Source organism: Vicia villosa, linkage group LG3 (assembly GCF_029867415.1).
Source record: "Vicia villosa cultivar HV-30 ecotype Madison, WI linkage group LG3, Vvil1.0, whole genome shotgun sequence".
Classification (NCBI taxonomy): Eukaryota; Viridiplantae; Streptophyta; class Magnoliopsida; order Fabales; family Fabaceae; genus Vicia; species Vicia villosa.
The window spans coordinates 150,209,275-150,235,494 of record NC_081182.1 but is presented as its reverse complement, the minus strand read 5'-3'; the positions used below and the strand labels follow the sequence as shown (position 1 = coordinate 150,235,494).

The 26,220-nt window shown below is 37.4% G+C and overlaps 1 pseudogene; it reads left to right on the top strand.

Moving 5' to 3' along the window:
* The first annotated feature begins 8,212 nt into the window (after positions 1 to 8,212).
* The window catches only part of LOC131659159 (probable amino acid permease 7), a 63,499-nt pseudogene continuing 45,491 nt past the window's right edge, over positions 8,213 to 26,220 (top strand).

The following is a 26,220-nucleotide window of genomic DNA, read 5'->3' as shown; positions in this document are numbered from 1 at the left end:
GGGCCATGCAACAAATGACCCTATTGCATCTCGCATCAATGTTGTCTCAGAGACCATGTCAGGTACCGGTAGCACCGCATCATGATCTAATACAACGTCAACTGATACTTTCAGGTGTCCATCCGGGAGCGGTCTATGGTGAAGTAAATCTCCCAAAGTGTTGTGCACTTTTCCCTTGCCAACTAGGCGATAATTCGGTAACGATAAGTATAGTTGGCAAGATGAAATGCCCTAAACCAATAGTAAATATAAAGTCATTATCATTAATAAAATAGAACAATTTGTAAGGAAAAAAATTTTATAATTACCTCAGAAAGTTTTCTTTGACAGTTGATACTAGCTTTATCACTAGTTTCTTTCACCGATGAAGTATTGCACTTTTCTCTCATATACATATCTTTATCTCTTTGCAATTCAGAGACTTGTGCTTGCAATTCCTGCAATTTTTGCAACACTTCTTCATTGCTAGGATTTCTTCTCCTAGAATGCTTGTAAAAAGAGGTTGGAGTCACACCATGACCTTTACCCCTCACCCGACCGCGATACTCAGGAGCATCTAGTGCTCTACTAAGTACGCTTCTAACATCCTGGTCCTCACCGGTGGATACCGATTGCGACAAGGTCTCCTGTAATTCATTTACATTTCAATAATTATTAGTGGAGATAAAAAATCATTTATATATTAAAAAATATTTGATTTGATTCAGCATAAACTCTTTGAACATCGGGATCGACAGCTCGATTCTTGCCCACACGAGCTTCCTTCCACAACACATGTACTGGAAGTGAGGTTTCCTCACTTTTTATCTCCTCTAACTATGCATTGACACAAATGATAAAATCGTCAAATAAAACACATTTAGACAATTAATTAAAACGCATTCTATTTACTTACAATTTTTTCCTCTAAGCATGCATATCCCAAACGCCTTTTTTTGTATGGATACGCGGCTTTTGATGCTCTCTCACTATTTGTGGCACTCATTTTCCGAAAAGCTTCATCTCTTTGCTCTACAAACTTAGCCCAATCTTCATCATCAATGAACATCTCATACTTTTTTGGACGTCCCAGGGCCTCTTCAAGAAAGTTTCCTTCTTTATCCTTAAGATAGTTGTTTGTTAGATAAGCTTTCCACCCTCTATATCTTTTTCCGGCCAAACTAAGAATGAAGCGTTTACGCTCATCTGGTATGGTAAAAGACCTCTGCAAACAAACATACGCATAGAGTGTGTTAGTATAAGTAATTTAATCAAATTATCGTCAAGATAATAACAACAACCATATATGATACCTTAAGCTCGTCCCAAATCATGTCTTTTTTCTCGTCCAACTCTTTGTTTTTCAGATTCCATTTAGCTACTGAGACTGGAATATGCAAACGAACAAGTGTACCAATATAGCTTGTCAACTTTGCAGAATTAGGACCAATTGGTTGGTTATCAGAATTCCATTCCAAATTATATATCAATCCTTGGTCTCTATGTCGAATGATTCCCTTCATAATGGTGATGCCTCGTGCAACTTCTTTTGATGATGTATCAGGTTGAGGATTTGTATCCGGAGCATCTCTATCTTGTGAGTTTTCTTGTGGGTTATCTTGTGGGTTATCTTGTGGGTTTTCTTGATTACTAGCCATTGAACCTGTATCAAACAAACTAAAGCACATTAGTACACTATTAATAAGCTAACAATCTATACAAGTCAAATGGAAGTCAAACCATGCATGTACAAGTAAATCGGAATCGAAATCGATGAAATCAGAATAAGCGTAAAAAAAAAAGAAAGTTGTCGGAGTTGAACGAAATTTACATGGCTATGGTAAAACGTCCTCACGGACTCAAAAATGAAGTCGGTTTTCTGAAATTCAGACCCTAAGCCCGACTTTTGATCACGGGCAGAAGCAAAACCGATAAAAAAACAGTCCCGAAATGTAAAGATAAGTGAATGAGCAGCTCCGGAATTGTCAAAATAGTATAGTTACATGTAAAGAAGTCGACAAACGGATACATGGTTCAAAAGTTATGTACAAAACGAAAATATGCACCAAAATTGAATAAGTATTGTAACAATCGTAATACAAATTGAAAAAACTATACAAATTGAATATATAACAATCGGTACAAATTGAATAACGCACATTAGTCGGAATATGTATACTATTACCTTTTTCACTAACGTCTCTTTCTTTTCTTGGTAGGATTGTGTTCTACGCGTCTCTTAACAACGCGGACGGTTGGATTGATCCAAATACCCTCATTATGATCATTTCTAGTACAAGATTCGTTCTCATTTTGATCGTTTCTTGTACAAGATTCAATGCCAACACCAATATCACCTTGATCTCCAATGTTTTCATCAACTATTTTGTTAGATAAAAGCACTATAGACCATTTCGTACTTGTCGGATCATTGACATAGAACACTTGTTTAGCTTGAGAGGCTAGAATGAAAGGCTCATCTTTGTATCCCACCCTGTTGAGATCCACTTGCAAAAATCCTGACTTATCCATTCGTATGCCATTATTATTTTTAACCCACTTGCAACCAAATACAGGAATTTGAAACTTTGCGTAATCAAACACCAAAATGCGCTCGATAACCCCAAAATATGACAAATTTGCAAATTTCGGATTTAAGTCATTCGCACTTGATATGTGCATTGCTTCAGCTACCAAGATAACACCACTATTTTGCATAGTACTTTTATCATCCTATTCTTTGGTATAAAATGTGTATCCATTGATTGCGTATGCGCTATAAGAAAACACAATTATACTTGGACCATAGGCTAAACATCTCAACCTTTCTGTTACTGAAGCAGGATCTGAACGATACTTTGAATAAATATGTTCCCTAAATCACGGTATGAAACTTCGATTGTGCTCTCGTACTATCCAATTCTCATTTCTATTCGGATTTAAATCTCGGAGAACAATCTTGTGCATTTCAACATACGGCTCAACCTCAATCTCATTGTGCAGAACATACAAGTGCGCTTGATCCCGCTCGACCATTGATACTGTCACCACTTTATTTCCAATTAGCCTTTTTCCTTCTTTTTTTTCAACAATATGAGATTTGGGGAGTCCAATTGATTGAACATTTGACAGAAAATCAGTACAAAACTCAACCGCTTCTTCAACAATGTATCGCTCGGCAATACAACCCTCCGGTCGACTTCTGTTTTTCACGTACCCTTTTAATATTTTCATATAACGTTCAGCAGGGTACATCCATCTCATATAAGCTGGTCCGCACAATTGTGTCTCTTTCACAAGATGAACGACTAGATGAACCATTATGTCAAAAAACGAGGGAGGAAAATACATTTCAAGATCACATAAAGTAACAACTATCTCTTTTTGCAATGTAGGTAAGATCGCGGGATCGATCACCTTACTGCAAATTGACCTGAAGAAAAAACACAGTTTAGTTATTGCGCTTCTTACTTTTTCTGGCAGAATAGAACGTATACCTATTGGTAAAAAATGTTCCATTATAACATGGCAATCACATGTCTTCAAACTCTTTAACTTGAGGTCTTTCATGGACACAAGTCTTCTAATATCTGAAGAGTAGCCTTCTGGAACTTTAACTTCACTGAGAAACTTACACAATGTTTTCTTCTCCTTTCTAGATAGAGTGTAAACAGCAGGTGGCAGATATGTTCGTCTTCCTTTTGTCACGGGTCCCAATTCAGTTCTCATTCCCATATTTACCATGTCCTTCCTTTTGTTAAGGCCATCCTTAGACTTTCCTTGTATATTGAGTAACGTACCTATAACGCTGTCAAATACATTTTTTTCAATATGCATAACATCCAGGAAATGTCTTACGTACAACGACTTCCAATATGGAAGTTCAAAAAAAAATTGACTTCTTCTTCCACCCACCCTTGACAAGTGAATGTGCAAAAGGCTTGCCAAACTGAGTGCTCAGATCTTTCACCTTTTCAAAAATTTGATCACCTGACAAAAAAAGGCGGGGTTGTACGATGTTCGGCCTTTCCATTGAATGCTTTTCTCCACCCACGGTAGTGATGATTAGAATTTAAGAATCTACGAAGGCCGAGAAAGACATTCTTCTGACAAAGATCCAATCGTGTCGTATCGGTTTCATCTTCACAAACAGGACACGCTTTTTGACCTTTATTGCTGTACCCGGATAGATTTCCGTATGCTGGAAAATCATTAATTGTTCCAAACAACATCGCCCTCAAGTTGAAACTTTCTTTCCTATACCCATCGTAAACCTCCACACCGTTCTCCCACAAAAACTTTAAATCTTCGATTAAGGGGGCCAAGTATACGTCTATGTCATTCCCTGGTTGTTTAGACCCAGAAATTAGCATAGATAACATCATGTACTTACGCTTCATACATAGCCACAGAGGTAGGTTATAAATCATAAGAATCACATGCCATGTGTTATGCGAGATACTTTAAATACCATGCGGGTTCATTCCATCAGTAGACAATGACAAACAAAGGTTTCTTGCTTCTTTTCTAAATTCAGGATAATCGGTATCAACTTTCATCCATTGTGGTGAGACTGCCGGATGTCGCAACTTTCCATCAATAATTCTTTCATCTGCATGCCAAGTCAAGTGTCTTGAATCGGTTTCACTACGATACATGCGTCTAAATCTCAGAATTATAGGAAAATACCATAAGACTTTGGCCGGAGACAACTTTTTCTTATATCGAGGGGCACCGCATTTTGGACACTCATTCAACGCTGCATACTCGTTTCGAAACAAAACGCAGTCATTTGGACATGCATGTATCTTATCATAGCTCATGCCAATAGAGGACAACATATTTTTGGCATCATACGTTTGATTGGGAAGAACATTATCATCTGGTAGCATATCTTTCATAAGGGCTAATAACTCTGCGAAACTTTTATCCGACCATCCATTGTCCGTCTTTAAGTTGTACAACTTTAACACCGCAGACAATCTTGTGAATTTTGTACAACCATCATACAACGGTTTCTCTTCATCGCTTACCAACCTCTTGAACATTTTGGGACAATCCTCAAGATCTTCTTCAAGCGCTTCTGCAATCTCTTCGACTCGATCATAATCATATGTGTCTGTGCAATCGTCGTTTGAAGCATACTTCGTATTACACCTCGACTCAACATTCCCGTTACTTTTCTCACCATGCATTGTCCAACATGTATAACTTCTATCAATTCCAAACCGTAGTAAATGCGATGCCAATTTATTCTCGTCAACCTTATCCCCCTAACAGCAACCCAAGCAAGGACATGGCATTCGAATCGGGTCTTCGGAGTGCGCAACCGCAAACTTAACGAATTCCCATACCCCTTTCTCGTACTCTTTCGACAATCGGTTTGAATTCATCCATGTTTTATCCATGTCTTAATTAAGCTATACAAATGCTTTTGCTTCTTGGTTTCTCTATCAGGTACTAAGGAATTCTGTCAAGATAAGAAATAGCTATCATCATTATGTCTTGATCAGAATACCTAATGAGATCCTATAAAGTGTGAATAATAGAAATAAATCTTGTCAAACCACTCAAGTCTTAAAATAGAATGTTATGCAACTATAGTACAAAAATATACTATTGTGAATAAGCAACACTTAAGCAATACCTAATGAGATCCTATAGCTTTCATATTGGTTAAGTTGGTAGTTAGCTAAAGATAGGAAGTTACAGTTGTCTCGATTGTTTGAGTCTCTAAAAGAAGACAGTACCTTATTTCAGCCTACCCCCGATTTCTTAAAGAAGACATTACCTTATTTCAAGGTAATATAAGTCCACAAACCAAAAAACTGGTTGAGAGACACTAAATTGAAATTAAATAGAACCATAAACAATAAACTATAAGCAGAAAACAACAAACTATAAGCAAGAAGAAAGGGCTAGTAACCTGAGTTGGACTTGATGTGGGAGACGGGTAGGTTTGAATCGGCGTTGTACAAGTAGAAACCAGAGGCTTCAAAGTAACTGTAAAATTAAACACACACGATGCAGTTAAATACACCACTACTAACAAATATAAAAAAAACCCAATCTTGAACTCAATTATTTAAAATGATATGAAATCAATTATCAATTAGCTAGTAACTACAAACAAGAGAAAGAACAGATGCATACATGTGTACCACGGCTTGTTCAACATACATTGGTTCGTAAATGAGAGGCTAGTTCATTAGTCCTAATAATTAACCTCCGAAACAATAGTAGATTAACATAGCAAAGGCAAACACAAATTTAAATGCTTTAACTCTTCATTATTATTCACCTTTATGATTTTCATTGTTTCACAAAGTTTATCGACATCAAATTATTGACACCATGTAATGATGACAGTTAAAAGAGAAGCATTAGTGGGTTTAGGTAGCTAGCCACCACCCAATTTTGGCTACTTCACTTTTTTGACTAACTCTCACTCATACAATCCTTGTTTCCATCATCAATTATGTTTCTTCCTTATTTCACGTTTTATAGTTATAGATAATACAAAACAAATTGATAATAAATTATGTCGCAACTCTTTTTTATATATGTGACAAAACTAATTCTTTTCAAAATTATATTCATAGACTTAGAAGCCAAACATTATGATCCAATATCTATGAATCTATAATTTTTGTAAAAGATTCACAGCCACTTATACCAGAAAATCATATTAATTGTCGGAATATGTTTTCTCGTGTTTAACCACTTAATTTAAAATGATTTAGAAGATTGTATGTCCTACGATAAAACATTTTGTCGTCGAACTCATTTATATAAAAAATTTAGTCAAATTCACATGCATATTTTCCTCTAATTTACTCTACATCAGAATATCCAGATTCCAGATACTGAATTAACGAAGGAAATAAGTTATCGTCTCTCTATTTTCTCTTTCTTAACAGGTTGTCTAAATAACATAGCCATTCGAACAAAAACAATTACAAATAAAGCAAAAGAAAACAAGCTGACATACATGAAGATGACGGCGGCGGCGGCGAGATGGTGCACCTTTGGCCTTGTTCTTATCAGGGTGATATTGAACAGAGGGTCTAAAAAAAATAAAACAACATAGATAAGGCCAAGCTATCAAATATTGCTAGCTTCAACAAGAATACAAAATCAACATACTTGTGAAAAGCCTTCTTAATTTCTCGTGGGTGGCAGTTCTATGGCAGTTTACACAATTATATCACTTTAAATTCGAACAAAACTACAGCCAAACTGTTCAATTAAAAGGACGACAAAGTAAGTAAAATCTGAGATACAGAGTTGTGGGAGATACAGAGTCGTGGTTTCTCTCGCACTGGGGAATGAAAATCTGAAAAGTAAAATAAGTAAGATATAGAAGGAAAACCTTGTGATATACAGATTGAAGAGCTTTGATATACAGAGTTATGGGATATTGGTTTCTCTCGACTTCAAAATCTCCTTCGTCTTCTCTCGACTTCTTCTTTGCCAGAGTTGTGGGAGATTGGTTTCTGCAGATTCGAAGTGGGGGCGACGACTGTTGAATGCGTGAATGGTTTTTGCAAATTGAATTCGTGAATGCTTGAGGGAGATAGCTTTTCTGGGTTTTCTGGGCAGTTAGTGTCAATGGCAGAAAAAAGAGGAATTAGGGATTATGAAATGCGTTAGAAAAATTTTGTTTTTAAAAATTTTAATTTTAAAAAGGCTATGACAGCACTTTTGAAAAGCGCCTTAGTAGACATAGTTATACCAGCGCTTTTAAGGGAAAAGCGCTCTTGTACCCCACCCCCTATAGCAGCGCTTTTGAAAGCGCTCTCATAACCCCCCTACCAGAGCGCTTTTGAAAAGCGCTCTCATAACCCCCCTACCAGAGTGCTTTTTAAAAGCGCTCTCATAACCCCCCCTACCAGAGCGCTTTTTAAAAGCGCTCTCATAACCACCCCTACCAGAGCGCTTTTTTTGCATCATTTTCCCTTGTTTTTTAATTTTGTTTTTAACGAACCCTACGAGAGCGCTTTGCTAAAAGCGCTTTCGTAGCTGCGCTGCTACAGCTTAAATTTGGCTAGTGTACTATAATTTTGTGGGATACATATACAAGAACTTTGAATCACAGAAGGTAAGATTTGTGCTGGTTAGTTTGCGGGAACATGTCCTTTTTCACTTTTTTGAATTGGATGTGCACCCTAACGCTTGTATCAAATACTATCAGTTTGCGTACTTAAATTTGTTAGATTTAATGAATAATAACATGGTTGTGTCTACGTTTATAAAACTGCTGACATGTGAGATTTTGAGGAACCTCGGTGTGCCGCAGCGTTCCATTTCCCTATTGGCATCGAATTTCCCTCGTGTAGCATGCGTCAAGCATCCTATATTTGTTGAGGTTGTTAATTCAGTCAAGGAAATCGAGTTCGATCCTTTGAAATCGTATTTTGTTTTGGCACTTCAAGTGATTGTCAACATGGATAAAGAAAATTTATAATCAACATTTAAGATGTTTGAAATATGGGGCTGGTAGAGAGATATCTGTGTTTTGGCTTTTCAGAAATGTCCTCAGTGTATGATGATATCGGAAAAAAGATTATGAATACAATGAAGTTCTTTGGTGAAGGATATGGGTCTTACTTACACCAGAAGACATTGCTAGATGCCCGACTATTTTGAACCGGAACTTGGAGAAGACGTTTATCCCGAGATGTGCCGTTGTTAAGATTTTGCGTATAAGTAGCTTTATTTTGTTAACTGAGAAAAAGTTTATGGAGAAATATGTGTCCTCATTTCATAAGGATTTGCCATTGTTATTGGATGCATTTAAAGTTCAGAAGTCAGATTGATCATCTGGTTGTACCTGAATGCAGAAGTTAAATGATATCAAAAAAGAAATATTTTTGTTTTATTATTTCTTTATTATTATATTTGTTGAAAATTTGTTTTTTCAAAAAAAGTCTTTTTAATGTCACAAATTTTTTTTCTATACGCTTCGACTCTCTTTTAATCTTTTTTTCTAATCATACATTTTAGTTGTTAAACAATCACTAAATACCATGCGACTTTAGTTGTTAAACAATTACTAAATACCATGCGACTTTATTTAAAAAAAAAATTATTAATTTTTTTCTCATTAATATATTTTTATAAACAATAATTATATGTGAAAACAATGCGCGTGTCCGACCAGAACCCGTGCGTATGCACGAGTTTGTTACAAGTATATTATAAAACAAGTCATGAATGTCATCTTCTTCAAATTCAAGAAACAACAATGATGGTGGATTTCATATCTCTCTCGTTGTCATACCCCAAATTTGTCTGCCCTATTTCTAACGTTCAAATTATTTCTAACTTTGGTTTCATAAGATTTTTGGTTCAATTTTACTAACAGTAATTTATTAGGTTGTTCATTTAAGAATATATAAATAAATTATCAGTATTTCTTAAAATAACAAATATTTGTTTGATCTTCATATGCTTTCAAATCCATTTTTATTTCGAATAAATAAGATAGCACGATTTATAAAGAGGTAAGCTTTTCTAAAATAAGGTCACAGGTTCTTGCTCCAAAAAATCATTTTCTCAATATGGTTAAGAATGAAAATGAAATAAAAATTGATTTGATCTTTTAAATTATGTTGATTAAAATTTGATTTACTTTCTTTATTTATTAACCTAATTCTCATATTATCCAATTTCTAACATTTTAGGGGACACTTTTCCAAACATTCTTTGTTATGTTCTCACGGTTTCTTTCTCTAACAATTGACCAAATCCATTTTTCACACTGTATAGAAACCTTGGAAACATTTTGACCACCTTTGTATATATAATCTCCAATCCACTCCTTTTCATGTCATACACCTCTTTTACGTTTCTATTACAAGCACAATGTAAACATATGTAAGTTGTCAAAATGAAAGAAAAAGTTAGGATATATCATGTTAAAGGAGACCATAAACGATAATTATGTAAATTTCACCAACAAAATAGAGATGTCAAAAGTTATAATTATGTAAGATGACAACAATATAGAGATGAAACAAAAAACCAAGTCTTTGCGATTATATATGGAACAATAAACAAAAAGCAATATTGAAGATGGAGGAACTAAACACCAGTGTTGCAAACAAAACACCAGAATCAATAGTAACTTGCATCATGTAAAATACTTATCATCTTTTAGTTTCTATCATTGTTACAGTTTCTATTACTACCAATGGAGGAGCTAACTAAAACAACTAAATGAAGCTTTCATCGTTGGCTCACTGGTTGTGCTATGATAGGTATTTGGGTATGATGGAGTGCCAAAATCTCACATCAAGTATCATAAGATGTTTGGTGCAGTATTTAAATGGCACGTTCTTCACCCTCGACCCATAGCATCATAGAGAGGACTCCTCCCACGTGCTTGATTCCTTATCATAGTCAAATATATCAAAGGAAACTATACAATTGTTGTGCAAGAAGTATAAAATTTCAGTCTTTCAGATCCACCAAAATAATAGAAACCATACCACAATCATGCACAGATAGGGAACTATCTTTCAATAATGGAGCTGCGACACTTTTTTCAATATTCTTGATTGAAAAGGAAACCAATTCAGGAGTATGTTCCACGCCAACAGTACGGCCTTTGGGTCCAACCATCGAGGAAAAGCACGTTGTCAGGTACCCAGGCCCTAAAAATTGGTTCAAAGTGAAACAGAACTTCAAGAGAAACATAATTGTCTAATCGGCAAACATAGTCCACGTCTTTAGCATCATATTACTCACAGCTCAATCAAGCAAAGGAAACATATCATAATTCTTTGTGCACACCCTTGTTATTGAACTTCTTACCATCAATTTTAGTAATCAATTTTACCCAACATGACATGATAACTTCAACTATTCATATAATGTCCATATCATTCATTAAAACTAAACCAAGCACATACAGGTTTCCAATGAAACTGTAACAACAGTAACTGTATATAATAGATTTTATCTCTTCCTCAGTGAAGTCAGTGATTCTATCTCTTCCTCAGTGGCATGAGTTGTGCCCAGGTATTTCCAACAAACTGATTCATTACAACATCCTTGACAGATTGCATAGCTAGATTTTCTAGTGAACTTGGTGTAGTCTCAATAAATTGCTCATCTCCATCCAACATTGTAACCATAAGTTTGTGAGCAATCGAGTGTTCCAAGCTCTTGGGGATGAATCAGTAAAGTGACAGATACACTTGCCTTGCTCTATCAAAAGCATCATCTAACCAAACTCTATCTACACATTAGAAACAACATAAGGAAATTGCAAATTTAAAAACGATAAAGTATAAATTCAATATATCTTAACATGTATGCTCTGTCAAACATTGCAAATTTAAAAGCAATAAAGTATATGTGAGATATTGGATCGAACTCTAGTATGGCCGAAGGGTAGCTTCTTGGTTCGACAGGATTAAGCATGAAGTCGAAGGTTGTTCACATGCTTGTGTCGAAGATGCTAGGGTTGTTAGCATGTTAAATTAGGTTTAGTGTTTAAACCCTAATTTGTTAAGTTAGCTTGTTTATTAAGTTGGCTTGTGTAATGGACCTTGCTGAAAAAGCCCATTAGTTAGTATGTTAGGTTTTATTATAAATAGCATACTAGTCTCTCATCATTGTAAGTTGCAAATCCTAATTTAGGGTGAGAGAGGTTATTTGTTATTCTTGTAAACTTGTAATCTTGTTCTAAAAGAAAGTAAAAGAATAACAGTTATAACCAATTCTTGTGTTCCTCTTCTTCCTTGTCCTTCATTCTTCCTTGGTTTATACTTTGTTCTTGGCATTGAATTCACAACAAATTGGTGCGGTGAGCGTGGAGAAGATGCCTTCAACAAAGTATGAGATTGAAAAGTTCACCGGAGTGAATGATTTCGGTCTGTGGCGCTTGAAGATGAAAGCCCTACTGGTTCAGCAGGGTTGTTTGGAAGCGTTGAAGGGAGAGGCAGCCATGAATGCAGAATTGACGGCAGCGGAGAAGACGAATATGATCGAGAAAGCACACAGTGCAATTTTGTTGAGCCTTGGTGATAAGGTTCTCCGGCAGGTATCAAAGGAGACGACGACATCAGGTTTATGGGTGAAACTTGAAAGTTTGTATATGACCAAATCGCTGGTAAATCGACTCTACCTGAAGCAAGCTTTGTATTCATTCAAGATGATTGAAGACAAAGTATTGGCTGAGCAGTTGGATATGTTCAACAAGCTGATTCTTGATCTTGAAAATATTGATGTGAAGATCGATGATGAAGATCAAGCGCTGTTACTATTGTGTTCTTTGCCTCGATCACATGCTCACTTCAAAAAAACTCTCTTGTATGGAAAGGAGTCCCTGACGTTTGAAGAAGTTCAATCAGCCTTGTACTCTAAGGACTTGAATGAACGAAAGGAGCATAAACCTTCGCCAACAGTCGAAGGTTTGGCCGTTAAAGGAAAACTCTTACGAAAGGATGATAAGTTCGACAAGAAGAAAGGCAAAAGTCAGTCGAAGTCTTACAGTGGCGAAGCATCTGGCATTCGATGCTACCATTGTAAGAAGGAGGGTCACACAAGAAAGGTGTGCCCTGAACGCCTGAAATATCATGGAGGTAAGGATAATGGCAACGCTGCCATTGTTCAAGATGATTTCGAATCATCTGATGTTCTTGTTGTTTCAAGCAGTGACTCTAAAAAGGAGTGGATTATGGATTCCGGGTGCACTTGGCACATGACTCCAAACAAAGACTTGTTCGAGGAATTATGTGATCAAGATGGTGGATCAGTATTGCTGGGAAACAACAAGGCTTGCAAGATTGCAGGTGTTGGATCTGTGAGATTCAAGCTCCATGATGAGTCAATAAGGTTGTTGACTGAAGTCAGGTATGTTCCTGATTTGAAGAGAAATATACTTTCTCTTGGTGAATTCGACAAGAAAGGATATGTTTTCCAAGGAGAGAAAAGTATCCTAAGAGTCATGAAGGGTTCGAAGGAAGTCTTGAGAGGCGTGAAGAAACAAGGCTTGTATACCCTTGAGGCTGAAGTTGTAAGTGGTTCGACAAATGTTGCATCCATGAAACCTTTGTCGAAAACAGAAATCTGGCACATGAGATTGGGCCATGTCAGTGAAAGGGGTCTGGTCGAATTAGGGAAACAAAATCTGCTTGGTGGAGACAAAGTCGAAAAGCTGAAGTTTTGTGAACCCTGTGTACTTGGAAAATCTTGCAGAGTGAAGTTCAACAAAGGCAAACAAAGAACACATGGATCCCTTGATTACATCCATGCTGATCTTTGGGGGCCTGCAAGGTGTCCATCACATTCAGGAGCAAGGTATTTTCTATCCATAGTAGATGATTATTCCAGAAAATTATGGGTATTCATCCAGAAGACTAAGGATGAAACTTTTGAGAATTTCAAAAGTTGGAAGACTCTGGTTGAAAATCAGACTGGCAGAAAGTTCAAGAGGTTGAGAACCGACAATGGCCTTGAATTTTGCAATGAGGCATTCGACAGTTTTTGTGCTGCCTATGGTATTGCAAGGCATAGAACTACTGCAGGTACTCCACAGCAAAATGGTTTGGCTGAAAGGTTTAATCGAACTATTTTGGAGAGAGTCAGATGCATGTTGACTAGTGCGGGGTTAACGAAGGTGTTCTGGGCTGAGGTTGTTTCAACAGCAACATATCTGATAAACAGATGTCCTTCGACAGCGTTAGATATGAAGACACCTGAAGAAGTTTGGTCGGGACATCCACCAGATCTCGACAAACTGAGAGTATTTGGATGCGTTGCCTATGCTCACATTAGGCAAGACAAGGTCGAACCTAGAGCTCTAAAATGCATGTTCGTGGGATACCTAGAAGGAGTCAAAGCTTATAGGCTATGGTGCCTAGAGCCAGGTCACAAGAGGTGTATCACCAGTCGAGATGTTGTTTTCAATGAAGCTGAAATGGCTTTTAAGAAAACTGATGATGTTGGTCGAAGTACAGAAACATCTGACGAAGAGTTGGAACAGGTAGAGATTCCTGTTGAGGTGGAGCATGTTGATACTGAATTGAATATCCCTGATGAAGTCGAAGAAGAAGCAGAAGATGCTGAGGAAGTTGAGGAAACTGACGATGACTACCTATTGTCAAGAGATAGGTCGAGAAGAGTCATAAAGGCACCTCAGAGGCTTGGGTATGCAGATCTTATAGCTTATGCCTTAATCTCTGCAAGTGAGGTTCTAGACGAAGAACCTAGAGACTACAAGGAAGTTATGAGGAGTCAAAATAAGACTGGATGGCTGAAGGCCATGGATGATGAGATGAAATCTCTTCATGATAATCATACTTGGGAACTGATCAAGAAACCTGTTGGGGCAAGGTTAGTCAGCTGTAAATGGATTTTCAAAGTTAAGGAAGGAATTGAAGGAGTGACGTCGAAAAGATACAAGGCAAGGTTAGTTGCAAAGGGTTTCACTCAGAAAGAAGGTGTCGACTTCAATGATGTGTTTTCTCCTGTTGTGAAGCATAGGTCCATTCGAATGTTACTTGCCATGGTACCACAGTTCGATCTTGAACTGGAACAGATGGATATGAAGACTGCGTTCTTGTATGGTGACCTAGATGAAACGATCCTGATGAGGCAACCTGAAGGGTATGTCGAAAAGGGGAAGGAAGATTATGTGTGCAAGTTAAAGAGATCTTTGTATGGGCTGAAACAATCTCCTCGACAGTGGAATAAGAGATTCGACAGGTTCATGGCACGCATAAGTTTCATTAGAAGTCAGTTCGACCACTGCGTTTACTTCAGATTTCGACCTGGTAATTCATTTGTTATTTTGTTGCTTTATGTGGATGATATTCTCATAGCAAGCAACAATGTTAAAGATGTGACGAGGGTGAAGGCTGAACTCAATAAGGAGTTCGATATGAAGGATCTGGGAGCTGCTTCCAGAATTCTTGGAATTGACATTCGAAGAGATAGAAAGAAGTCTAAGTTATGTTTATCTCAAGAGGCATACCTACGGAAGATTCTTGAAAAGTTTGGTATGTCGAATTCGAAGCCAGCTGTGACTCCAACAAACCCTCAATTCAAGCTGAGTATTGATCAGTGTCCCAGTACTGATGTGGAAAGAGCCTATATGAATAGCATCCCATATGCTAATATAGTTGGTTCTTTGATGTATGTTATGGTTTGTACTAGACCCGACATAGCATACGCAGTAAGTCTTGTAAGCAGGTACATGGGGAATCCTGGAAAGGCTCACTAGCAAGCATTGAAGTGGATTTTAAGGTACATAAATGGGTTTCTGAAAAGAGTCTTAATTTATGGTGGAGCCTTGGGTGAAGATGGTAAAGCAGCAATTGAACGATATGTCGACTCTGATTATGCAGGTTGTATGGATTCCAGAAAATCTATTTTTGGATATGTTTTCACTATGTTTGACACAGCTGTAATACGGTGAACTGACTTTTATAATTGAAAATGTCATGGTAAGCAAGAGTCGCCACCGCCTTTTATTTTATCCAAACAAGTTAGAAAGGCTAAAAGAAACAGAAAAAACCTTTTTAAAAGAAAACGGGTTCGGGGGGTAATTATGCAAAGGGAAGGTGTAAGGCACCCTTTGCATCCATGGTTTTCCATGGGCTCTTAATTGCTTTGCTCTTTAGTTTTGAAACCAAAAGTTTAGAAATGTATAGAAGATGAAGAAACAAGGACTTTAGCTCGTAAATGAGCGTAGCCTTGAGAGTGTTTGTTTAAGAAGAAGCTGATAAAAGACATTTTAGCCAGAGCAAGGCAATTAGGGGCAATTACCTTATAATTTGAAAAAAAGAATTCTTTTAGCCTTTCAGGGTGAAAGGGTCTATCCATGCCATAGAGGGCAGGAAGCCTTTCATTTGGAGGTTGAAGGGTCATCGCGTTGTCGTTTGCCAAAGACTGACCCATGCCATAGAGGGGGCAGGTAGTCTAAGGGAAAGACCAGAACAAGCCTTATTCGTAGGCAACCAGAGGATACCTCAGCCTTTTCCGTAGGCAACTTCCGAGGGTCGAGGTCATGTAGTGTATCGAAGGCAGCATCATTAGGGTCGTATGACCTTTATTTATCGAGGCAGCATGGCTGAGGTATCCTCATATTCGAGGGACATGGCTTATTCTACAAAAACACAAAGGCAACAGGCAGCAGGCAACAGGCAACAGGCAGCAAGGCAACAGAGAGGTTACCCCAAAAGCGTGCGTGTGTGCAACAATCACGTGATTAATTCGAATATTTATCTTGTAAAAATTAAATGATTCTAATTCAGTTCAAAGTTGCACTCCCTAAATTACTAACCACGCAGTTTAACACAAAGCAGTAACAATAGCAATATGGGGAAGGGGAAAATGAAACCAGCGGATCCCAATAGGGTTTGGCATAAGTAATAATAAAAGACAGAAAATATCAGGGTTAAGGTTTAGGGTTACCAATACTCGTAGCTTCGGCAATCGTCAAACCCTGAAAATTGGAAAAGAAAGAATAAACAGAAGGGTGAGTGCATTATAGTTCAGAGGCAAACGGAATTAACCCTAAAATAAAGAATAAATAAATTTAAGATAATAAAATAGACAAAGGTACTTAGCTCTGGATTTGATCTGATATGGTTTGCGGGAAGCCTCGGAGGTAACCCTAAAAAATGGCAAAGGCAGAAGAATGAAGGCAAGACAAACCCTAATTTTAAAAGGAAACAAAATAGACTTTAAATTAAATTGAATACTTAGCTTTGTGACGGGCGTGGCGCGTAGTCGGAAGGAACCATGTTGATAACCCTACTTAATTAAATCGGTCGAAATAAAAACTTCGATTGAATAGTATAACCCTAATCAATTGATAAGAGTATTAACCTAATTTAATTTAATCATTTAAATCAAATAAGAATCAACATTAACAATTAAATCAAATTATTTAATTAAAAAAATAAAATAAAAAATATTAGTAATGATTTTATAAAAAGGAAAATTCAAAAGAAAGTTTAATTAAAAGAATATCTACAAGACAATTTATTAAATAAAACATAAAAACATAGTTATTGAATAAAAATTTATTAAGAAACTCAGCTTGTGATCTAGTGTGACAAGCCTGGAAGTCCATGGTAAGGCTGAGCCTTTGTGTGCGTTGGATCTGCTGCCAGTGATGATCTGGTGGTTGGTATTGATGGTGCGTCATAAGCTCTCGTGACCGTTGCACATTGGATCCCCTGCAAACTTGAGTAGAAAGAAAATCACAAAATAATGCTGGAGGTGAGGATCGAACTCACCCCATTGCGTATACAAGTTCTTGGACGCGCTGCTTCTCCGCTGGGACAAATTTCCTGTGATGCTTATGGAATAATCAACGTTTAATATATAAAAAAAAAATCAATCAGAAATTCAAAAAAAAACACAGCGCGCGTTCACTGTTCATCCCTGTCCTCGCGCGAACGTCCATGGCCGATTTTGCCATCTTCATCAATTCCTATAAGACAATCAACAACAATGCACAGAGATAACCCAGATCGACTATAAATTGCCATACGAATCCGATGAACACCTTAATTTCAACCAATTTTTTCTCTAACCTAATATCCCCAAATTATGAACATGAAAACCTAACCATGGTAGATTCTTCAAACAGCAACAGAAATCAAATTAAATGTCCAGAATGCTTATAAGCGTTAGCCTAAACTCATATATGCAATTGAATTTCATAAAGAGTGCATGAATCAATGTAATCGAAAACGAAAACATAAGCGCAAACCGTGAGGTATATGGTTCTGTTCTTGACTTGCTGATCGATTTCAATGACTGGTATAGCTCTAGAATTGTCCAAGGAACACGTTTGAAACCCCAGAATGTTTTGAATCGCCTCCAATCTCTCCAACCGAATTCAAGCTTTCTTGAGATTTTTTTGTGCTTTCTTTGTGTTCTATAGGGCTGCAATCCTCCTCCTTTCTTATAATTAGGTTTTGTGTATATATATATATATATATAAGGGATTAGGGTTGACAAAACTGAACAAAATCTTGTTGAATCAAAATATTGCACTCTTGAAAAATTTGATTTTTTCCAATCTTTCTAAAATTGTCCAATTTGCTTTAATCACACCAATCTTGCTTGCCACAAATTTGTACTGAATACGTGGATTAAATGGAGATTGGAATTGAGTCCCACATATTTTTAAATCAAATATTTGATTTTGTTTCAATTTATTTGATTTTAATTCTTTTTAAATTGAATAAAAAATCAAAATAAATGAGATGAATCAAATAAATTCGTGGGGGTTGGTTTCTAGGCTTTGGATGACTTGTGGATCAAGATTGAATCAAAAGATCTTGGGCCCCATTGCAAAAAAATCCAAGTTCTTTCACATTTTTCCCTCCAAAATAGCCCAACTTTGACAAGGTCTATCTCTCTCATTTTTTGAGGCATGAAGGTGTTCTAGGACTTTTTAGAAACCTTAGAGAGTCCCCTAACCAGTGTCTTTGGTCTCATATCAAAATCATTTTCCATGCTCATTTTACGTCCTTTTGAGAAAAGTGTCTTTTTGTTGACTTTTGAAAAGGACCTATAACGTTTTGGTCCATATCTCTCAAATGAAGCTTATTTAGACTTGACATGTGAGACAAAATTTTTTAGAGAATCAAATTTCCTTCAAAATGAGCTTTGGATGGAAAATTTCTGATGTTCCATGTGAGAGTTATGACTGGTCAAAGTTCAGTTGACTTTTCCTATACAAAACCCTAATTTAGAAACTTTTTGAATTGTTGATAGTTGATCTTTTCTTGATGAGCCATGATCAGTTCTTGATCAAATGGTGAATGATACTTCAATATGAGGATCTTGACAAAAAATCAGGAGTTTTGACTTTACTTTGACCACAGTTGACTTTCAGGTCAAGATAGTCGACTATTGACTTTTTGAACTTTTGAGTGATCAGTTCTTTGAAATGAGCCTTGATATTTGTCATAGGGATAATGTGAGATGTATTGAGCCATATGAGATACTTTGAAACCATTGATTCAGTGATTTTCCTTTGAATGAACCAAACCCTAATTCAGAGCCTTTGTATGGGAGGGAGTGTCTATGAGCTTTATGTACTGATTTGTATTGGAATGAGGAAATAGTATGGGCAAATTTTGGGGTATGACAGCTGCCCCTGTTCAATTATCTTAAACCTTAAGATGTAGAGTGGTTTGTATGCCAGTCGGTATCTGAAGGTGGAAGATGATTGAACACTAGAATACCAAGAAATTTTCCCTAGCTGAAGTAGGGACTTTTGTCGGAGATGGGCTTGAAGATGCCATCCAGGTGTTTGGAGAAGATGTATGACGGAGATGGGCTTTAAGATGCCATCCGAATTGATATACTTGAGAGTCAGAATATGTCGTACGTTAGACTGTTTCTGAGGAATAGACTTAGGTTGAGTTGTACGTTAGACTGGGTCTAGTTTGCATCAGCAGATGTCTGGAAAACCGTGCGTTAGGTCGAAGAATAAATCGTGCGTTAGACTATTCTCAATTGCATCCTCAGATGTCTGGAAAACCGTGCGTTAGGTCGAAGAATAAATCGTGCGTTAGACTATTCTCAATTGCATCCTCAGATGTCTGGAAAACCGTGCGTTAGGTCGAAGAATAAATCGTGCGTTAGACTATTCTCAATTGAATCCTCAGATGTCTGGAAAACCGTGCGTTAGGTCGAAGAATAAATCGTGCATTAGACTATTCTCAATTGCATCCTCAGATGTCTGGAAAACCGTGCGTTAGGTCGAAGAATAAATCGTGTGTTAGACTATTCTCAATTGCATCCTCAGATGTCTGGAAAACAGTGCGTTAGGTCGAAGAATAAATCGTGCGTTAGACTATTCTCAAATGCATCCTCAGATGTCTGGAAAACCATGCGTTAGGTTGATGGATAAGTCGTGCGTTAGACTAATCCAAATTGCATCCGTAGATGTCTGGAGTACCGTGCGTTAGGCTTTGAATAAGATTCGAATCTTTGTAATGTACCTGTCAGATAATATTCACTTGGTAACAATGTCAGTTTTATGCGATGTTTATGATGTATGTAATGAATGAGATGGAGTTCTCAAAAATAAACGGGGCGCTTTGTATGTTATGTATGAATTATAAATGCATGCGAGGTATGAATATGCATGTGATGTATATGATGTATGGATATGATTTATGTTGCTCGAAGTATCTTGATTGAGAAGATAAATCTCTGTGTCATTGTGAGTTTGATGTTTTGATCTTTTCTTGGAGATGCTCAGCTGGGGATTTATGATTTCTTGCTTGGGGATGATCAGTAACTTGATGTACCCTGTTTGGGGATTTAGAGATATTAATAAACCATGTTTGGAGAAAAGAGGAAGGACGGGGAATCAGTATTGTTGAAGATGTAAACTCTGTTGGGGAGTCATGTCTTTGTCGGGACGAGAACGTTTGAAGATATCTTCTTAATGATTACTCTGTGGGGATGTGATTTTGTGAACCTGGCTCTGTGGGGAGACATGGGTGTCTTGAAAGTTTCCCCCAGTATCATAGTAACTTACTACTTGATTCAGGACACGCCACTGAGTATTGATCCAGATGTTGGGCTGGACTTGCATATATTTGCCCCCAGCTAGTAGGAACTTTGGAAAGATTCACCTCGCGAGGACTTCATGAGATGTGCACTATGGGTGACATGCCCCTATAAACTTAGGACGGTGCTCCTAAATGTTTTTAATTTTGAGAGATTCTCGGAATCTTGACTTGATTGCCCCAGATTGATTGGGAAATAGTTTGAAACCTACTTGGGATGTATGCCTTTCGATTGTTTGGTATTTGAGAGATTCTTTGAATCTTGATCTGATTGTCCCAGATTGATTGGGCAAAGCGTGTCACGCCCCTTGTATACGTAGGAGACATTGCTTCTCGGAGTAATCTTGTCTGTCAGGATAACTTTCAGTCATTAGTTGTACCCTGTGCAAGTTCTTTCTGATGCTAACATTTGAAATTATGTAGCAAAATATGTTTAATAATGAATTCATGAGATGCAATGCATACGTTTGTCTTGAGTTTTTGAAAAACATTTAAAACAGGAGATGTGAAAAGCGTAATATTTATAAAAACATGATATTTGTAACAGCGTGATGTTTGTAAAAATGAAATATCAACTCATCATTTTTGGTAAACCTTAAGGAGTCAGGATACCTTTTTAGTGACAGTATACTTTCGAACTAACCATGCTTCAGTTAGGGCTTTCAAGGGTTGTAACGTGGCTTGGTTCGCGGTTTAAGAAACAAAGGATAAAGGCTCAAAGTTTATTTGTACCCACCCCTCTTCGTGATGATCTTCGGTCCTAAGCTCAGTTAATTCAACTTATGCATTCAGGTTCCACGAGACTTTTGGATTTGCACCTTTGATAATGATGATGGTTCAAAAACAAAGAGAACTTTTGAGATGGCAGTCACTTCTTCCTTTTGGTAGTCACAACATTGTGTTGTTCAGGAATTTATTGACTTCTCTTTTTTGATATCCCTAACTTTTGCCTGAACTGTCTATCTTGAGCTTACAGTCAGCGGGATGCCTGGATTTTTGCCTAAGTCTTCTTTTTTGATTTTTGACTTAGCAGGCTTTTCTTTGTATATATGTTTTTTCATCATTTTTGTTTTTGAAAGATATTGACTGCCTTGCTTAATGATTGATGAACCATCGTTGGCTTTTGATTGACACCTTCAACACTTCTTTGATGTGTGCGGATGAACGCTTGTGATTGAAACCTTTGTTGAAAAAGTGTACTGAATGATTCTCTTAAAAATAGAATGCACAGCCAAATTAACTGAGAACTATCCTGCCCCAGGTTATGATCAAGGGTTTTAATTTGTTCAAGAAAGAGAACTTCTACTCCTTAGGCTCAAAGGGGTTGACGAGGGATTAACATCCTTATATCTTCACTATTTAGGGATTGAAATAATGCCTGTACATCGTCAGCATAGTCCGTTCAAAAGCATAATGTATGAGTTGCGGTATCATTTTCGTCATCCTCCCTTAAAAGGTATACAACTTTAGCAGGAGTTGAATATCACAAAATATATGCAAAGTAAAGACATAATTTAAATGAGTGATAACGAGATAATTTATTCAAGACAAACATATGCAATGCACTGATGATGATTATTAAAACAGATAATGTCTATCATAATTTTGAATGTTTAAACAAACATAATAGAAATTGCAAATGAAAGTAAATCTAATGATCTAAAGTTCATCCACTCTGACATTAATCAGTTTTGTCATGACTAGGCGTGGATACGGTGATCACCACAGGAGTCTTAGGAAGATTGAACTCAACTTCGCCAGCATCGATCATGTCTTGCATCTTATTCTTCAGTGTCCAACAGTTATTAGCGTCATGTCCAGGACTATTAGAGTGATATGCACACCTTGCATTAGGATCATAACGACGAACAGAAGTACTAGGATTCTTAGGGGGATCCTTTAAAGTGATCAGCTCCGACTTTGGTAGGTGTTGTAATGTTTGAGCCGACGAAATATTGATTTTGGTGAATTGACGCTTAGGTGCATCCGGATTGCGTCGTTGTTGTGGAACTGGTGTAGAGATTCAGAGTATCTGGGGTTCGAGCTTCCAGAATGTGTATCTGATAAGAATGTTTCAGAATGTCCGGGGTTCGAGCTTCCGGAATGTATATCAGAAGTCTAAGGGTCAAGCTTCCAGAATGTTCATCTGATTGGAACTTTCAGAATGTCCAGGGTTCGAGCTTCCGGAATGTATATCTGATTGGAATGTTTCAGAAGTCTGGGGGTCAAGCTTCCAGAATGTTCATCTGATTGGGATTGATTTGTTGATGGTATTTTTCTGACCAGTTGGTCGACCTGAAAGGAAAAGTTAGTTTTATGTGATGTTATGAATGCAAATGCAATCTTTTCAAAGATCTTTAGGAATTTAGTTAGCAACATTAGAAAATGGTTTGGTCGCAACTTTGTCTGAAGAATTCTGACTTTTGTCTTTGAATATCTTTCTTTGAGAATCAAGCTCACGATATCCAGTGGGTCATAGCCTCTGACTCAGGATATCTATGAATTTGAAGGTACATGGTTAGAGGGAAATAAATCCTCTTGCCCCTTGATAGGTATGATGTCTCTGAAATGGAAGGCATAAGGCCAAAGGAAAATAAATCCTTTTGCCCCTTGATAGATGCGGTGTCTTTAAATTAGAAGGTACGTGGCCGGAGGAAAATAAATCCCCTTGCCCCTAGATAGGAGTTCAGTCCTTGATAAGAGCACCTGAAATTGTGCGCCCTAAATTCCTAAGATCCTTGAAAGGGTTAGTTAAATCAGGTTATGCTTATGATGTCATGATGTCATATGAATGTAGTGCAGTTCATTAGGCATAGTGTGAGATAGTAAGGACAAACAAGTCCTTTTAACAAAACCTGCAAGGAAACGGAGGTTAGTAGCAAACACCAACAAGTCACGCAAGTCACACAAGTCACACAATTTTGCCTTATGGTTAGGCTTGCACGTGGTCCAGAGGTATGTACCCTTCTTCCTTTCGTTTAGTTGGTTCATCCTGTCCTAAAAAGTAACCAGGTTCTATGGTGCTCATATCCCTGATCTTTCTCGTGGGCATTGTCTCAACATAGCACTCAATCGGCCAGCCAAAAGCATCCCTTGAGTCCAATCTCAATGAGTGTAGCATCGAGTATCAACCGGCTTCAGTCAGGAATCCGAAGCCAGCCATCTCGCTACTTCTTATAAGCCAAAGTCAAGTTCAACTAAGGTTCTAAAGGCGAATTAGTGCTCATGACACCACGCGGTAGCCAAATGTCTCCTCGATCAGATTCAAGGGCCATCAGGACAAACCAAAGCGTCGCACTAACGGTGGCCACCAGTTCAACCATAACGATACATGTCGTACAGCTTTCCTGGTCTCATGCCACTTACTTAAGGTACACTAGATCCGGGTGTAGGACCTTTCACACAGCAGAATTCCCAAAACAGCCTTGGAAATTAAAACAAGCAAAACAAACAATAGAAAACATTTAAAGTGAATCCTAAACTTTTAAGGTAACCCCTCTTTTATCGAAATTTATCCCCAGCAGAGTCGCCAGTTCTGTAATACGGTGAACTGACTTTTATAATTGAAAATGTCGCGGTAAGCAAGAGTCGCCACCGACTTTTATTTTATCCAAACAAGTTAGAAAGGCTAAAAGAAACAGAAAAAACCTTTTTAAAAGAAAACGGGTTCGGGGGGTAATTATGCAAAGGGAAGGTGTAAGGCACCCTTTGCATCCATGGTTTTCCATGGGCTCTTAATTGCTTTGCTCTTTAGTTTTGAAACCAAAAGTTTAGAAATGTATAGAAGATGAAGAAACAAGGACTTTAGCTCGTAAATGAGCGTAGCCTTGAGAGTGTATGTTTAAGAAGAAGTTGATAAAAGACATTTTAGCCAGAGCAAGGCAATTAGGGGCAATTACCTTATAATTTGAAAAAAAGAATTCTTTTAGCCTTTCAGGGTGAAAGGGTCTATCCATGCCATAGAGGGCAGGAAGCCTTTCATTTGGAGGTTGAAGGGTCATCGCGTTGTCGTTTGCCAAAGACTGACCCATGCCATAGAGGGGGCAGGTAGTCTAAGGGAAAGACCAGAACAAGCCTTATTCGTAGGCAACCAGAGGATACCTCAGCCTTTTCCGTAGGCAACTTCCGAGGGTCGAGGTCATGTAGTGTATCGAAGGCAGCATCATTAGGGTCGTATGACCTTTATTTATCGAGGCAGCATGGCTGAGGTATCCTCATATTCGAGGGACATGGCTTATTCTGCAAAAACACAAAGGCAACAGGAAGCAGGCAACAGGCAACAGGCAACAAGGCAAAAGAGAGGTTACCCCAAAAGCGTGCGTGTGTGCAACAATCACGTGTTTAATTCGAATATTTATCTTGTAAAAATTAAATGATTCTAATTCAGTTCAAAGTTGCACTCCCTAAATTACTAACCACGCAGTTTAACACAAAGCAGTAACAATAGCAATATGGGGAAGGGGAAAATGAAACCAGCGAATCCCAATAGGGTTTGGCATAAGTAATAATAAAAGACAGAAAATATCAGGGTTAAGGTTTAGGGTTACCAATACTCGTAGCTTCGGCAATCGTCAAACCCTGAAAATTGGAAAAGAAAGAATAAACAGAAGGGTGAGTGCATTATAGTTCAGAGGCAAACGGAATTAACCCTAAAATAAAGAATAAATAAATTTAAGATAATAAAATAGACAAAGGTACTTAGCTCTGGATTTGATCTGATATGGTTTGCGGGAAGCCTCGGAGGTAACCCTAAAAAATGGCAAAGGCAGAAGAATGAAGGCAAGACAAACCCTAATTTTAAAAGGAAACAAAATAGACTTTAAATTAAATTGAATACTTAGCTTTGTGACGGGCGTGGCGCGTAGTCGGAAGGAACCATGTTGATAACCCTACTTAATTAAATCGGTCGAAATAAAAACTTCGATTGAATAGTATAACCCTAATCAATTGATAAGAGTATTAACCTAATTTAATTTAATCATTTAAATCAAATAATAATCAACATTAACAATTAAATCAAATTATTTAATTAAAAAAATAAAATAAAAAATATTAGTAATGATTTTATAAAAAGGAAAATTCAAAAGAAAGTTTAATTAAAAGAATATCTACAAGACAATTTATTAAATAAAACATAAAAACATAGTTATTGAATAAAAATTTATTAAGAAACTCAGCTTGTGATCTTGTGTGACAAGCCTGGAAGTCCATGGTAAGGCTGAGCCTTTGTGTGCGTTGGATCTGCTGCCAGTGATGATCTGGTGGTTGGTATTGATGGTGCGTCATAAGCTCTCGTGACCGTTGCACATTGGATCCCCTGCAAACTTGAGTAGAAAGAAAATCACAAAATAATGCTGGAGGTGAGGATCGAACTCACCCCATTGCGTATACAAGTTCTTGGACGCGCTGCTTCTCCGCTGGGACAAATTTCCTGTGATGCTTATGGAATAATCAACGTTTAATATATAAAAAAACAAATCAATCAGAAATTCAAAAAAAAACACAGCGCGCGTTCACTGTTCATCCCTGTCCTCGCGCGAACGTCCATGGCCGATTTTGCCATCTTCATCAATTCCTATAAGACAATCAACAACAATGCACAGAGATAACCCAGATCGACTATAAATTGCCATACGAATCCGATGAACACCTTAATTTCAACCAATTTTTTCTCTAACCT